This window comes from Callospermophilus lateralis, chromosome 3 (assembly GCF_048772815.1).
Source record: "Callospermophilus lateralis isolate mCalLat2 chromosome 3, mCalLat2.hap1, whole genome shotgun sequence".
Lineage (NCBI taxonomy): Eukaryota > Metazoa > Chordata > Mammalia > Rodentia > Sciuridae > Callospermophilus > Callospermophilus lateralis.
The window spans coordinates 159,761,296-159,774,903 of record NC_135307.1 but is presented as its reverse complement, the minus strand read 5'-3'; the positions used below and the strand labels follow the sequence as shown (position 1 = coordinate 159,774,903).

At 34.8% G+C, this 13,608-nt stretch overlaps 1 protein-coding gene across 1 annotated transcript in view; it reads left to right on the top strand.

Annotated features, from left to right (window-relative positions):
- Positions 1-13,608, top strand: part of Macrod2 (mono-ADP ribosylhydrolase 2) — a 1,899,209-nt gene that overhangs the window by 1,208,047 nt on the left and 677,554 nt on the right. The gene's annotated exons all lie outside the window — the stretch shown is intronic.

Below are 13,608 nucleotides of genomic sequence, written 5' to 3'. Positions count from 1 at the left end.
TTTTGATGTCTTAACTTTCAGACAGGTCACCACTGGTATTTAAGAATCTTATCACTGGGTAGAGGTGAGTTAGGCATATTATCTGGCTTCCTCAAGCCAATGATTGTGTTTTTTTTCTTTCAATCAGGAATCTTGACATTTTATCTTTAAAGGAACTGCTTTCTCTTTCAGAGACATTACTTTGAGAGGGTTCAGGAGAGAAAGGAAAATAATCTGTTATTCAGGTCTTCCTTTCTGACCATTCTGGAAACTAGTCATTCTCTTACATCTAATCTTTCCTTTTACTTAAAGGATATGATAAAGTTGTCTTCAATGCTATGAGATGGACTAATGCAAAGACTTAGCAGCCACCAACATAAAACACACAAACATAACAAACTCAAGAAAATTCCAACTTAACTTCCTTCTCTGCTGCCAAACTCACCATCTGCTCACTGCCAAATGTTCTCCAACATTTTGTCAGCACTTATTGACACCACTTCCTCACCACACCCTTGCTCTTTGTCTCCAGCATCTGGCTGCTCCCCAAGTGCTCAGCTGAAACCTCTTTTCCAGAGGGCACATGTGGCATCCTCATTCCCAAATCCACAAGCCATTGCTTAGCTTCAGCTGCTTTCATCTTTTTCTGGGGGCATTTATTTGACATTGTTTCCTTTCTTCTTTCTTTCTTTCTTTCCAGTGGTCAAATGTATGAGCTTCAGAATCATACAGATCCAAACCAGACTACTTGTAATGTGACTCTAGGCAAATGACATTCATTATTTTCCAACCTGTGCTCTCTGTGCAGCTAGAAGCACCCTTTTCTCCAAGATCTTTGGACCAGATCTCAAACTCACCATGCTGCCCAGATGCAAACATCCATTTCAGTGACTTTTATTTTTACTTTTTTAGTATTATTATTTTAGTATTCTCTTTTTTATTGGTGCATTATAAAAACACAATAGTGAGATTTGCTGTTACTTGTTCATACATACACACTATGTAACTGTATTATTTGCTCAGTTTCATTCCCTAGTAACTCTCCATCCCCTTTCCTCCTCCCTCTTTCTGGTCCCTTTCCTCTCTTCAACTAGTCTCCCTCTGTTTCCTGAGGACCATTCCTCCTCATCATCTTTTTTTTTTTTTTAATTAAAATTTTTTTTGTAGTTGTAGATGGACAAAATGCCTTTACTTTTTATTTGATTATTTTTATGTGGTGCTGAGGATCAAACCCAGTGCCTTACACATGCTAGGCAAACACTCTGACACTGAGCTACAACCTCAGCACCGCCCCCCCACCATTGTTCTCTCTAGCTTCCAAACATGAGAAAAGACATACAACCCATTTTTTTTGAGAATAACATAATCTCATCTTTCTTTATGGCTTATTAAAATTTCATCATGTATATATGCCACATTTTCTTTATCCATTCCTCCATGCATTGATGTCTAGGTTGTTTCCATAGTATGATCATTGTGAATTGTGCTGCTATTCTGAAATGGAAATGAGGAAAAACACCCCATTCACAATATCCTCAAAAAACAAAATAAAATACTTGGGAATCAACCTAACAAAAGAGGTGAAAGACTTATACAATGAAAACTACAAAACCCTAAAGAGAGAAATAGAAGAAGATCTTAGAAGATGGAAAAATATGCCCTGTTCATTGATAGGCAGAACTAACATCATCAAAATGGCGATATTACCAAAAGTTCTCTATAGGTTCAATGCAATGCCAATCAAAATCCCAACGGCATTTCTTGTAGAAATAGATAAAGCAATCATGAAATTCATATGGAAAAATAAAAGACCCAGAACAGCAAAAGCAATTCTAAGCAGGAAGTGTGAATCAGAAGGTGTAGCAATACCAGATTTCAAACTGTACTACAAAGCAATAGTAATAAAAACAGCATGGTACTGGTACCAAAACAGGCGGGTGGACCAATGGTATTGAATAGAGAACACAGAAACCAATCCACAAAATTACAACTATCTTATATTCGATAAAGGGGCTAAAAGCATGCAATGGAGGAAGGATAGCATCTTCAACAAATGGTGCTGGGAAAACTGGAAATCCATATGCAACAAAATGAAACTGAATCCCTTTCTCTTGCCATGCACAAAAGTTAACTCAAAGTGGATCAAGGACCTTGTTATCAAATCATAGACTATGCGTCTGATAGAAGAAAAGTTTGGCTCCGATCTACATATTGTGGGGTCAGGCTCCAAATTCCTTAATAGGACACCCATAGCACAAGAGTTAAAAACAAGAATCAACAAATGGGACTTACTTAAACTCACAAGAATTTTCTTTCACTTTAGGCATCCATGTCATCCACATTCCCAAGCATAAATGTTTGAATCTTTCTTTTCTGAATTCCAGGTTCCATTTCTCTTATGGTTCAATGTGGTGCAAATAATTCTTTTTTGTCTTTCTTTTACACTGTGTTTCTAAGAAAAATGTTCTCTGCTTCAAGCCTATATTTCCCATGTCCAGCTATGTTTAGAAAATGACATAGAATATTGTATTTGATAATTTATATAGGAGAGTTGAGAATACTTCTTGCCTGTGTCTCCCTTCCTTAGAAACTTAATCAGAACTTTGCTTGACCCTGTAAAGGGAGCACCATAACCAATCAGATATATAGAAAAAATGTTGATTGATTGTATATTCTGTTCTAAGAATTCTCTGTTAAGATCCTTGGCCCATTTTTTGATTGGGTTATTATTATTATTATTATTATTATTATTATTATTTGCTTAGCTTTTTGAGTTCATTATGTACCCTAGAGATTAGTGCTCTATTTAATGTGTGAGGGGTAAAAAATTCATTCTAGGATGTAGGCTCTCTCTTCACCTCACAGATTGTTTCTTTTGCTGAGAATAAACTTTTTACTTTGATTCCAAAAAAAAAAAAAAAATGGGACCATATATAAACATAGTATGATGGCCTTAATTCTTTAGATAAATACCAAGAAGTGGTATAGCTGGGTCATAGGGGAATTCCATTCCTAGTCTTTTGAGGAACATCTACACTGGTTTCCATACTAGTTTTTTTCTAAAATAACTTCTTTTTTTTTTTTTTTTTTGGAACTGGTGTTTGAACCCAGGGGTACTTTACCACTGAGTTACATCCCTAACACCCATTTAAAAACTTTATTTATTTATTAAATTTTTTATTGAAATTTGTTTTATATGACAGCAGAATACATTACAATCCATATTACACATTTAGAGCATGATTTTTCATATCTCTGGTTGTACACAAAGTATATTCACACCATTCTTGTGTTTATCCATGTACATAGGGTAATGATTTCCATCTCATTCCACCATCCTTTCTACCCCCGTGCACCCTCCTTCCCCTCTCACTCCTTTACCCTATCTAGAGTTCATCTATTCCTCCCAATTCCCCTCCCAATCCCATGAATCAGCCTCCTGAGAACATTTGGCATTTGGTTTTTGGGGTTTGGGGGGATTGGCTAACTTCACTTAGCATTATATTCAATGCCATCCATTTACCTGCAAATGCCATGATTTTGTTCTCTTTTATTGCTGAGTAATATTCCATTGTGTATATATACACATTTTCTTCATTAACCTAAGAATATGTATAAAGACATGAAGGATGTGATTCTATTTTGTGTACAATCAGAGATATGAAAAATTATGCTCTATATGTGTAATATAAATTGTACTGCATTCTGTTGTCATTAGTAACAAATTAAAATTTTTAAAAAAATATGAAGAATCAATAAATGGGATGGATTCAAACTAAAAAGCTTTTTCTCAGCAAAAGAAATAATCAGTTAGGTGAATAGAGAGCCTACATCTTGGGAGAAAATTTTTATCACTTGCACATCAGATAGAGCACAAATCTCTAGGGTATATAAAGAACTCAAAAAGCTAAACACCAAAACCATCAAATAACCCAATCAATAAATGGGCCAAGAAACTGAACAGACACTTCTCAGAAGATGATATACAATCAATCAACAAATATATGAAAAAATGTTCAACATCTCTAGAAATCAGAGAAATGCAAATCAAAACTAAGTCAGAATGGCAGCAACATTGTTTGTTGAAGACAAACAACAGTAAGTGTTGGCGAGGATGTGGGGAAAAGGCACATTCATACATCGCTGGTGGGATTGCAAATTGGTGCAGCCAATATGGAAAGCAGTATGGAGATTCCTTGGAAAACTGGGAATGGAACCACCATTTGACCCAGCTATTCCTTGGTCTATACCCAAAGGACTTAAAAACAGCATACTACAGGGACACAGCCACATCAATGTTTATAGCAGCACAATTCACAATAGCTAAACTGTGGATCCAACCTAGATGCCCTTCAGTAGATGAATGTAGTATATATACACAATAGAATATTACCCAGCCCTTTTTAATTTATAGTTTGAGATAGGGTCTTGCTAAGTGCTTAGGGCCTTGCTAAGTTGCTGAGGCTAGCCTTGAACTTTCAGTTCTCCTGCCTCTGCATCACAAGTCACTGTGATTATTTATAGGCATGCACTACCATGCCAGTTCTATAATGACTTACACTCATCACCTCTTTTTCACTTCCAGTGTCTCTACTCTATTTGACTCCCTCAACAATAATTAGCTAACTAATCACTCTTTTCTTTGCCAACTTTTCACTTTTTAAAATCATTTGTTGCTGGAGGAAATCTTCTGAAATAGCAGAGAATCACTTCAACCTCTCAAAATCTCTTCTCAGTCCCTTCTCTTATAGAATAACATTTATGCTGGCTTGGTGGACACTGTCTGCAGTCTTCCATACAACCCATCTTTTCCGTATACAAATTAACTTCTTCTCTGCTAATACATCATGCCTCATCACATGCAAGTGTTTCTCTCTGCTGGCCTTTCCACCTGTGATGCTTCTTCCCTCTCTGCACTATGCAATACTATTTTCAACAGCTTTTCTTCTATTGAAATCTTCCTCATTCATTCAGCTTGATCAACTGATCTAGTAGGTTCCCAGAGCAGCCCTCAATTTAATTCTTCTGTACTAGTTATTATTACAATATAGAGTTATGTAAATTATTCTTCTTGGCCTATTAGATTTTATACTTATTGAGGGTCAGAATTTGCTTCTTGTTCTTCATTTTACTTACTTTCTTTGATGTTCTTCACACTCTATGTTTCTGATTTGGTAGCTTGTAAGTGCTCCTTCCTTTTTCTTTCTCTTTTTTAATTTAGTTAATTAGTTGGAGACCAGGGACAGAAAGGACAGAACTGGAGAGAGAAAGTGTCAGTTAGTATCTCAACACTTAGATCCTCAAAGGTGGCAAACAGTGACCGGCCTACCCCACAGTAGCCTTCTATTTGTGGCATATACAGGCATATGTGAACACATGCTTTATTTGTTGCCTGATATTTACCGTTCAGGATGTTTCTTATACATATCTGGCTTCTCTTCATACAAGTAATGTTGAAAAGATTAGGCCTTCAGTCTAAAGATTAGATTGGAGACAAGCAACTATAGCTTTCCTTGGGCTAGTGCAAGCTTTCTTCTTTGTTCCAGTCACACCTACTCCCCTTATCCATGGGCATTACCTTCCTGCCTCCTACAGGCAGTTGATTGCATGCCTACAGCATTAACTTTCTGGGTGACCTTGGGCTAATCAATTTCCTCTTTCATTTACTGAGGGTTACTTTCATTCATTCTTACTCCATGGATCTCATATCTGAAGTATATCCTCATGAAACAGTGTACCTATTGAACTCCATAACTCTGTTCTGCTGACACTATCTTTTTCCAAACTGATTCACATTTTCAACCAATAGACCATAATTACCTGGATTATACTGATATGAAATTCCATAATTTTCTATCATGTTTATTTTTCTAAGCAACAAATTTAAGCACAATTATTGATGTTGGTTGCTAAATTTTATTTGGTTTACTCTCCTCTTCTATTCCAGATCAATCTTATGTAAGTCAGGATACTGTGACAACCTGACATAAGCTTCTGGAAATGGTGGCTGGATCTACTAGCTAATAGCTTTGGAAACTCCCATGATACTATCAAGAGCTAGTCAAAGCTATTCAATTGCAGAATTGACAAAGTTATATTTGCATATATAAGCATATTTATATATAGGTACATAAATATGCCTACATGTACATAAAGATGCACATTTAATGAATGTATGTGTGTACACATACACACTTTTGGTAACATGTGTGGTAGCCTTATAAATGTTTGCAGAATCCTGATTATTGAAATGTTCAAATAAATGACTACAGATAATAATGTGTAAGGTAGAATTTGGAACTTTCCCACTCCCTACCAGTCTCATTCTATTATTTCTTGAGTGTTTCAAATATAATTATACAATTCATTTTTCCTACTTTGTGCCCATTTAAAGAAATTCTTCACATACTATAAATTATATTTTTTCTTTATTTCACAACATGAACTGGATATACTTCCATTTTAGTATGTTTTTCATCTGTCTCATTCTTCTTAATTGCTTCCTATCATTCCAATGAAAGCAAGTATCATAAAGTATTTAGATAGTTTCCTGCTGATAGACATTTAGGTTGTTTCTAATTCTCTTTCTAGTTTAATGATCAATGTCCTCAATGAAGAAGATGAAGGTAAAATAATTATTGCATGACTGTGTTTCTGGCAAAAACAAATTTAACTACTCATAAGTATTTGAGAGTTGACTCCATATATGCATGAAAAATGCTCTACCAACAATTATTCTGCAGGTTGCTTTTTCAGAAATGAGAATCTAGACTTAGAGCTCTATCAGCTACCCTTTTTTAGTCATAATAATAATAACTCATATGTTCTGAGCACTTATACATACAGTGCCCCATGCTAAGTACTTAAATTGTGTCATTTATCCTCCCAGTAGTCCTAAAGGCAAGTACTGTTATTATATTCATTTTACAGAAATACAGACCAAGTAATTTTCTTGTAGTTACATAGGTATTAAAAGGGAGAAGTAGAATTTGAACAAACTCAAGCTAGAAGCTGCACTCTTAATTTTGATTGCTCAGGGAAAAGGAGACCTCTCATTGGGTCTGGTTTCTACCTCAACTCCTCAAGTATGTCAAACTCTAACAGGGGAACATGGGAGGGAAAAAAGGCTCTCTTGGGTCTCAGAGTTTAATCAAGGCCAGGCTGTTCCTCAAAAGAGGCTGGTAGCGTAGAAAGGTAAATGCTTATGTCTGTTACAACTTTGGAGCCCCATAATGCTTTCAAATTAGCAGTTCCATGAAGATCTCTTGAGACTATGTTAATGTTTGTGCAGACACATAGGCTACAGTAGGGAAAGTCTCAGACTCTTTTTTAAGATTTAGATTTTCTGTGGACCAACTGTGCAATTACGGTTTTTCCTCCCTGAGAATGCACTACTTGGTTTCTGAGGGACATTTTGAATTTGAAATAACTTCAGACATACAGAAAATTTTCAAAGCATGAAAAGATTTTCCATTCACATTTACTTTCCACATAAACCCCAAATGTTAACTATTTCCATGTTTGCTTTGGTATTCTCTCTCTCCCCTCTCCTACACACACACACACACACACACACACACACACACACACACACATACACACACACATATACACACACACGGCCTTATGTGGGTTTACCACACATCATTATTATATCTTTATTTTTAGCTCTCAAATATTTGGAAATAAGGTAGGGAATAAAAATGGGCATAATGCTTCTTTATTCCCTAAATATTTCATTTTGTGATTCCCAAAAAGGGAGACATTCTCTTATATAAAGATAAGTACAATTGTTGATATGAGGACATCGATATTGACAGTGCTGATATTATTTAATCTGTATATCATGTTCAAATTTCACCAACTGTCCTCCTAATAAAACACTTTTTTTTTTATAATAAAACACTTTTCTTTTTCTGGTCTAGGATTCAATTCAGGATCATACATTACATTTCATTGTCATTTCTGTTTAGTCTTATAAAATTGGATAAATTTCTTCAGTCTGTCTTTCATGACTGTCATTTTTAAAGACCATAAATCAGAATCTTTTCTTGAAAATCCTTAAGTTTTACATGTGTGATGTTTCTGTGTGGTTAGTTTCAGGTTATACATTTTTGCCAAGAATATCATGAAGAGATATATCCTTACTGGTGCATCATATTGGGAATTACACAGTTTGTCTCATTACTCTTAATAGTAAGTTTCAAGACTTGGATAGTGTCTGAAAGAATTTTTTTACCTTTTTTAATTAGTATATTTCTTTTGGAGAGATACTTTGAGATAATGTAAACATCCTGTTTATCATCAAGCTTTTTACCAAACAATTTTAGCAGTATTGGATGCTTTTTACCTGCAATATTACTTCTAAGTTGGTTGTCAAATGAGTGCTGAGATTCTTGTTGTGCAATTTTTACTTACAAAGGGCTTACTGGACACTAATAAATATTTATTTTTGAGTCATGGCATATATCAGTGAGTTCATCATTTACTTTTGACCTGACATATTTAACTTTGCTAAGAATGATCATCAATAGTATTTACAACTGAGATTAAGGGTAAAGAACTGTATTAAAGCTTTTAACAGATTATTTCTTTAAATATAGTCAAGTAAAAATTTGTTTCTTTGTAAAAAAACTGCTCAAACTTCTTAATGTTAAAGATGAAACTCATTCACACTGGAATTTACACACTGTAAATGGCTTATATTTGGTTGAGGTCCAATTGCTTGCCAAATATCAAACATTTAGGTTCAAGGAAGAAGGCCAACTAAATTTCATGACCATTTTGACATTCAGCCTTTCTCTGCTGCAAAAATTGACCCTCAGGATTAACTTTCCTTAGTACACATATCTGGTGCTCTTTAAAGTTCTGGTTTTGTGGTCCCAACTCAGAGCACAGCAACTGTACTGAAATCTTCAGGAAAGCGAGGGATGATCTGGGTCAGACTGTTTTGGTTAGGACTATTTTTGCTTTGCTGTTCTCCCCAAAGCTTAGAAAGTTACACTCTAAACAATTGCTCTTTAACTCATCAGCAGCTTGTAGCTAGTACAGTTTTTTGTTTGTTTGTTTGTTTGTTTGTTTGTTTTTGGTTTGTTACTCCTGTCCCCTAAAAAAGTAATGCGGTAAGAGAGACACTCATTAAAGTTGGTCCACGGTTTTGTATTTTTAACTGTTCTTTATAATTGCTAACTTACAACTAGATAGAAAAACTGCAGGAAATGAACTGTGTATTTTGAGGATCTTTCCTCAGTGAAGAGTACAGAGTTATTTTTCATACAAACCCCTGTGTTCAACAACCAGTTGGAGAAGATTTACGGATCTAATGTGAGATCAGAAGGAACTACAGAGGACAGAATCTGCTTCCCTGAATACCTTACTCAAGCTACATATCCCAGGGAAAATCTGTGGATATCATCTTCCCTAATTCCTCTCTTCATTGTTTCTTCCCTCTAGCAGGAGAAAGGAAGAATTTAATCGGGGGAAAATGTATCTGCAGATTCCAAAACTGATTGTGGCATTGCTCTGATTGGTACCTACCATCTTATGTTGCTAAGTCGGCGAAATCCTGTCTTCCCATTTGCTCACAGATATGACAGTTTGTCCTATCTTGTTTTAGTGCTAGCTGACACTAATTACTTTATTATTTGATTGAATTCTTAATGGTTTGGTGATATAATTTAAGAAATACTTTGTTTCCCTGTATCAAGAACTATGCCATGAATTGGGAATACAATAATAAATAAGACAGTGGAGCAGAAGATGGGAATTAAGGGGAGGGAGGAGGGAGAGGAAAAGAAGAGTGGAATGAAATTGGCCAAATTATGCTATGTACATACATGAACTTACCATAGTGAATTTTTCCTTTATGTATAGCCATAAAGTACAAATTAAAAAAATAAATAAATAGAACGAAGACCAGTAAAGTAGAGAAAGATGAGCAAGGGCAGGGAGGAGTGGAGGAAAGGGGAAGTAACTGGGAACTGACGTGGAGAAAACTATATTCCAAGCTTGTATGATTATGTAAAAATGAACTCCAATATTATGTATAACTATAATGCACCAATAAAAAAACATATGATGGAAGTGAAAAGATAAAATATACAGTTGGAGAAAATATTTGCAAACCACATATCGGATAACAACTATTATTCAAAATAAAGAATACTTACAACTCAAAACACAAAGAATACCCAATTTAAAATGTGGAAAGTATTTAAATAGATATTTTCACCAGAGAAGATACACAAATGTCCACTAAACAACTGAAAAAGATGGTCAACATTGTAGGTTCTTAGAAAAATGCAAATCAAAACCATAGTAATATACCATTTCATACCTTCTAGGGTAGCTTTAGTAAAAATAAATATGATACTGTTGACAATGATGTGGAGAAATTGGAAGTTTGTGTACAGTGCAGAGGAGACTATAAAATGGTACAAACTCTGTGAAGAACAATTTAACAGTTTCTCAAAAGGCTAAACACAGAATTTCTTTTATGACTAAATATTTCCCTTTTAGATAGACACCTAAGAGTGGACAAAATGTACTCAGACAAGTACCTGTGTGTGCATGTTCATGAAAGCACTGTTCATAGTTGCCTAAAATCGGAAATAGATGAAAAGGTTGTGATATAAAAAGGAATATTATCATCCATAAAAAGAAATGAAATTCTGATATATGCTATATTGTGATTTAACTTAAAAATTATTCTAAGTTAATGAAGCCAGAAACAATGGTCATGTTTATGTGATTATATGAAAGATCTTGACTAGGGGATGGAGGAGGGGGAAGTGGAGAGTAATTACTAAATGGGCATGAGGTTCTCTTTGAGATGATGAAAATGTTTTAGAACTAGACATATATGGGGTTGCACATTTTGAATGCACTAAATTTCACTGAATTTTTCACTCAAAATGATTGATTTCTATTATTAAAGTTCATTTCAATTAAAACAAAACACAACACAGCTCATGTCTTCTTTGATTTATATACTTTCTATCCAACTGTGAGAAGGAATAGATCTAATGTCTGACACATCTGACAGACTTAGGTTCAAATTCCTGATTCATCTATTTTACCCATTTGATGTATTAGGATAAAAATACCATTATAAGAAAATGTTGTAAGATCAAATTAGATAAACAGGTGCATTAATGAATGATAAGAAATATTAGTTTCATTAGTGAAGAAATCTTCAAATATACATATATTTGGTTTAACATGATAAATATGTATTTATTTTTAATGCTATTTCCCTTAGGGGTATTCACAGTATAGGAATATTATCCACAGTTGTCAAGAGCCTACCCTCTAGGCCCTTGTTGGTACCCTTATTCTGTCAACCAGTAAATGAAGGAAGGACCTGGTGGATCACTATGGCAAGTTTCTACGATCTAGTACTGGATACTGGAATGCATTATTTCTCCCCAAATTCCATTAGCCATACATCCATATAAGCACCATGCTTAGCAACAATAGCAGCTGAGAAATGAAGATTGTGTTTCAGGAAGAAAATAGAAAAGATTGTGACGATACCAAAGCCACCTAAAATCGTGTACATGAAGCCTTGTAGTTCAGTATCTGATAAAAGTAGGCACTCAATAAAGGTGACCTCCCTTCTCTGTGAGTAAACAGAGAATGAATGTATCACAGCTTCAGGAGAGATGCCTCAAAATGCATGTCCTCCTGATTAAGGACCACAGTTATGGTCCTGTAGTGAAGTCAGTTGATGTGGCTGCCAGGCAGACATTCAGCAGAGCTCTTATGGGTTCTATGCGTGCTTGCTTCTTTGTTCTTTTGTGATTTAGAACTTTCCTTAAATTTGGTTCAATTTAGTTTCCCAATGACAAATTTGGGGATTTTCCTTCTTACATATCTTACTCCCCTCTAGCACCTGTTGACTTAATTTCTGAATTTTGCCTTCATAGCAAACTTCTGCCAAGCACAATGGCACATGCCTATAATCCCAGCTACTTGGGGAGATGAGGCAGGAGGATTACAAATTCAAGACCAGCTTGAGCAATTTAGAGAGACCCTATCTCAAAGTAAAATAAAGAAAAGAAAAAATGGCTGGGCACGTACTTCAGAGCTTGCCTAGTATGTGTGAACCCTGAGTTAATTAATCTTCAGTACCATAAAAACAAACAAAAAATACCAACTATTCCTAGTTGTTGGCTCAGTATCTTCACTGGTTAGGTCCGTAAATTTGTGTTTGCCATCTTCCTAGTCAGACCTTGGAGGCTTGTAACTTAAGCCCATTTGTTTATTCTTAATATAACTTAAAATTTCTACCTCTTCCTACATCCTGTAATTACCTTAGCTGATTTTTAAAGAAATTCTGCAAGAATTATTTTCATGAAGGCCGTCTGGTAAAACGAATTAATCTCAAAGTTATGTTAATCAAACTAATTGCTAATTAATGTCTTTCTTGATTGTATTAGTTATAAATTGGGTAATGTTTGTGATGAACATTAATTTTTGTAAAGGCACTGAGAAAGCATCCCTTTTTTTCCCTTTGATTTGCTGGTATGGTGTATGTGTGTGTTGATATTAAAAGGCACATTTTTTCCATTTCTTAAATGGATTAGTTGTTAGATCACATTACTACAAACAATCATCTTAGAACTTGGGGACTGAAATTTATTGAAGCCTATCTACTTCATGCTTCTTTAAGTGGTTTTGTTGTTCCTAGAGCTTTGACAATATGTTTTTAAATATGCAAAACAATTGCCAGTGGTGCAACTCAAACATGGAAAATAGGTTTATATTTATATGCTAGAGGATGGATAGTAAATACCTTGAATATACTGTTGAGAAGAATTTGGAGGCCTGTATAGGAGGAGAATATTTACCATACACGAACTGTGCCCTTCTGTACATAAAAGAAGAGCTACAAAGAATAGAAATCGTTCTTGCTGCTGGTGATGATATGAGTTTTAAAGCAACAATAACATTAAATTGATCAGAATCAGATAAACTTTAGGGAAAACCCCAGTTATTAATTGAAATCTCTTTGTCTTATTAAGAGGACACACACTAAAAGTCAAAATTTTCCTCATTTAGCTTAATTTATTCAACTCTAGAAATGAGTGAGTATTTTTAAACAAAGTAATTTAGATTTTATGATTGATTTCTTTCTGTTTTTGGTTACATATTTGTGTATAATATGGAAATCTTCCTTAAATTTGGCTTTCAGTTAGTGGTGTATAGGTTTTATGATTGTCTTTTGTTTCGTTTTTGTTTTGTATTTGTTATGGATTCTCCTTTTATCAGTGAAGCATGAACAAAGCTTGCATATTAGAAATGTGACCTATGAATCTACGAAGTATATTTAGAAGAAATGGAATTTGGCATCAAGAAAAGAATTTTGCCTGAGAAAGCAGATCTAAATTCTGGTCTTTTTTCTCTGTAGATATGCCCTATGGCTGTGGCCAAATCATTCCAGGGGTTCTACTGATCTCAACTATCAAAATAATTTGATGTTTAATTTTTAGCTAGAATATTGCTAGTTGTTGATATTGATGTTTTGCCTTTCCACATTGGTGTATTACATAATTTGTCCCTGTCACACATGGAACACGAGGGGCAGTGCTTTGGAGATTTCTCTCTTTTTTTCCTCTTGACAAATAG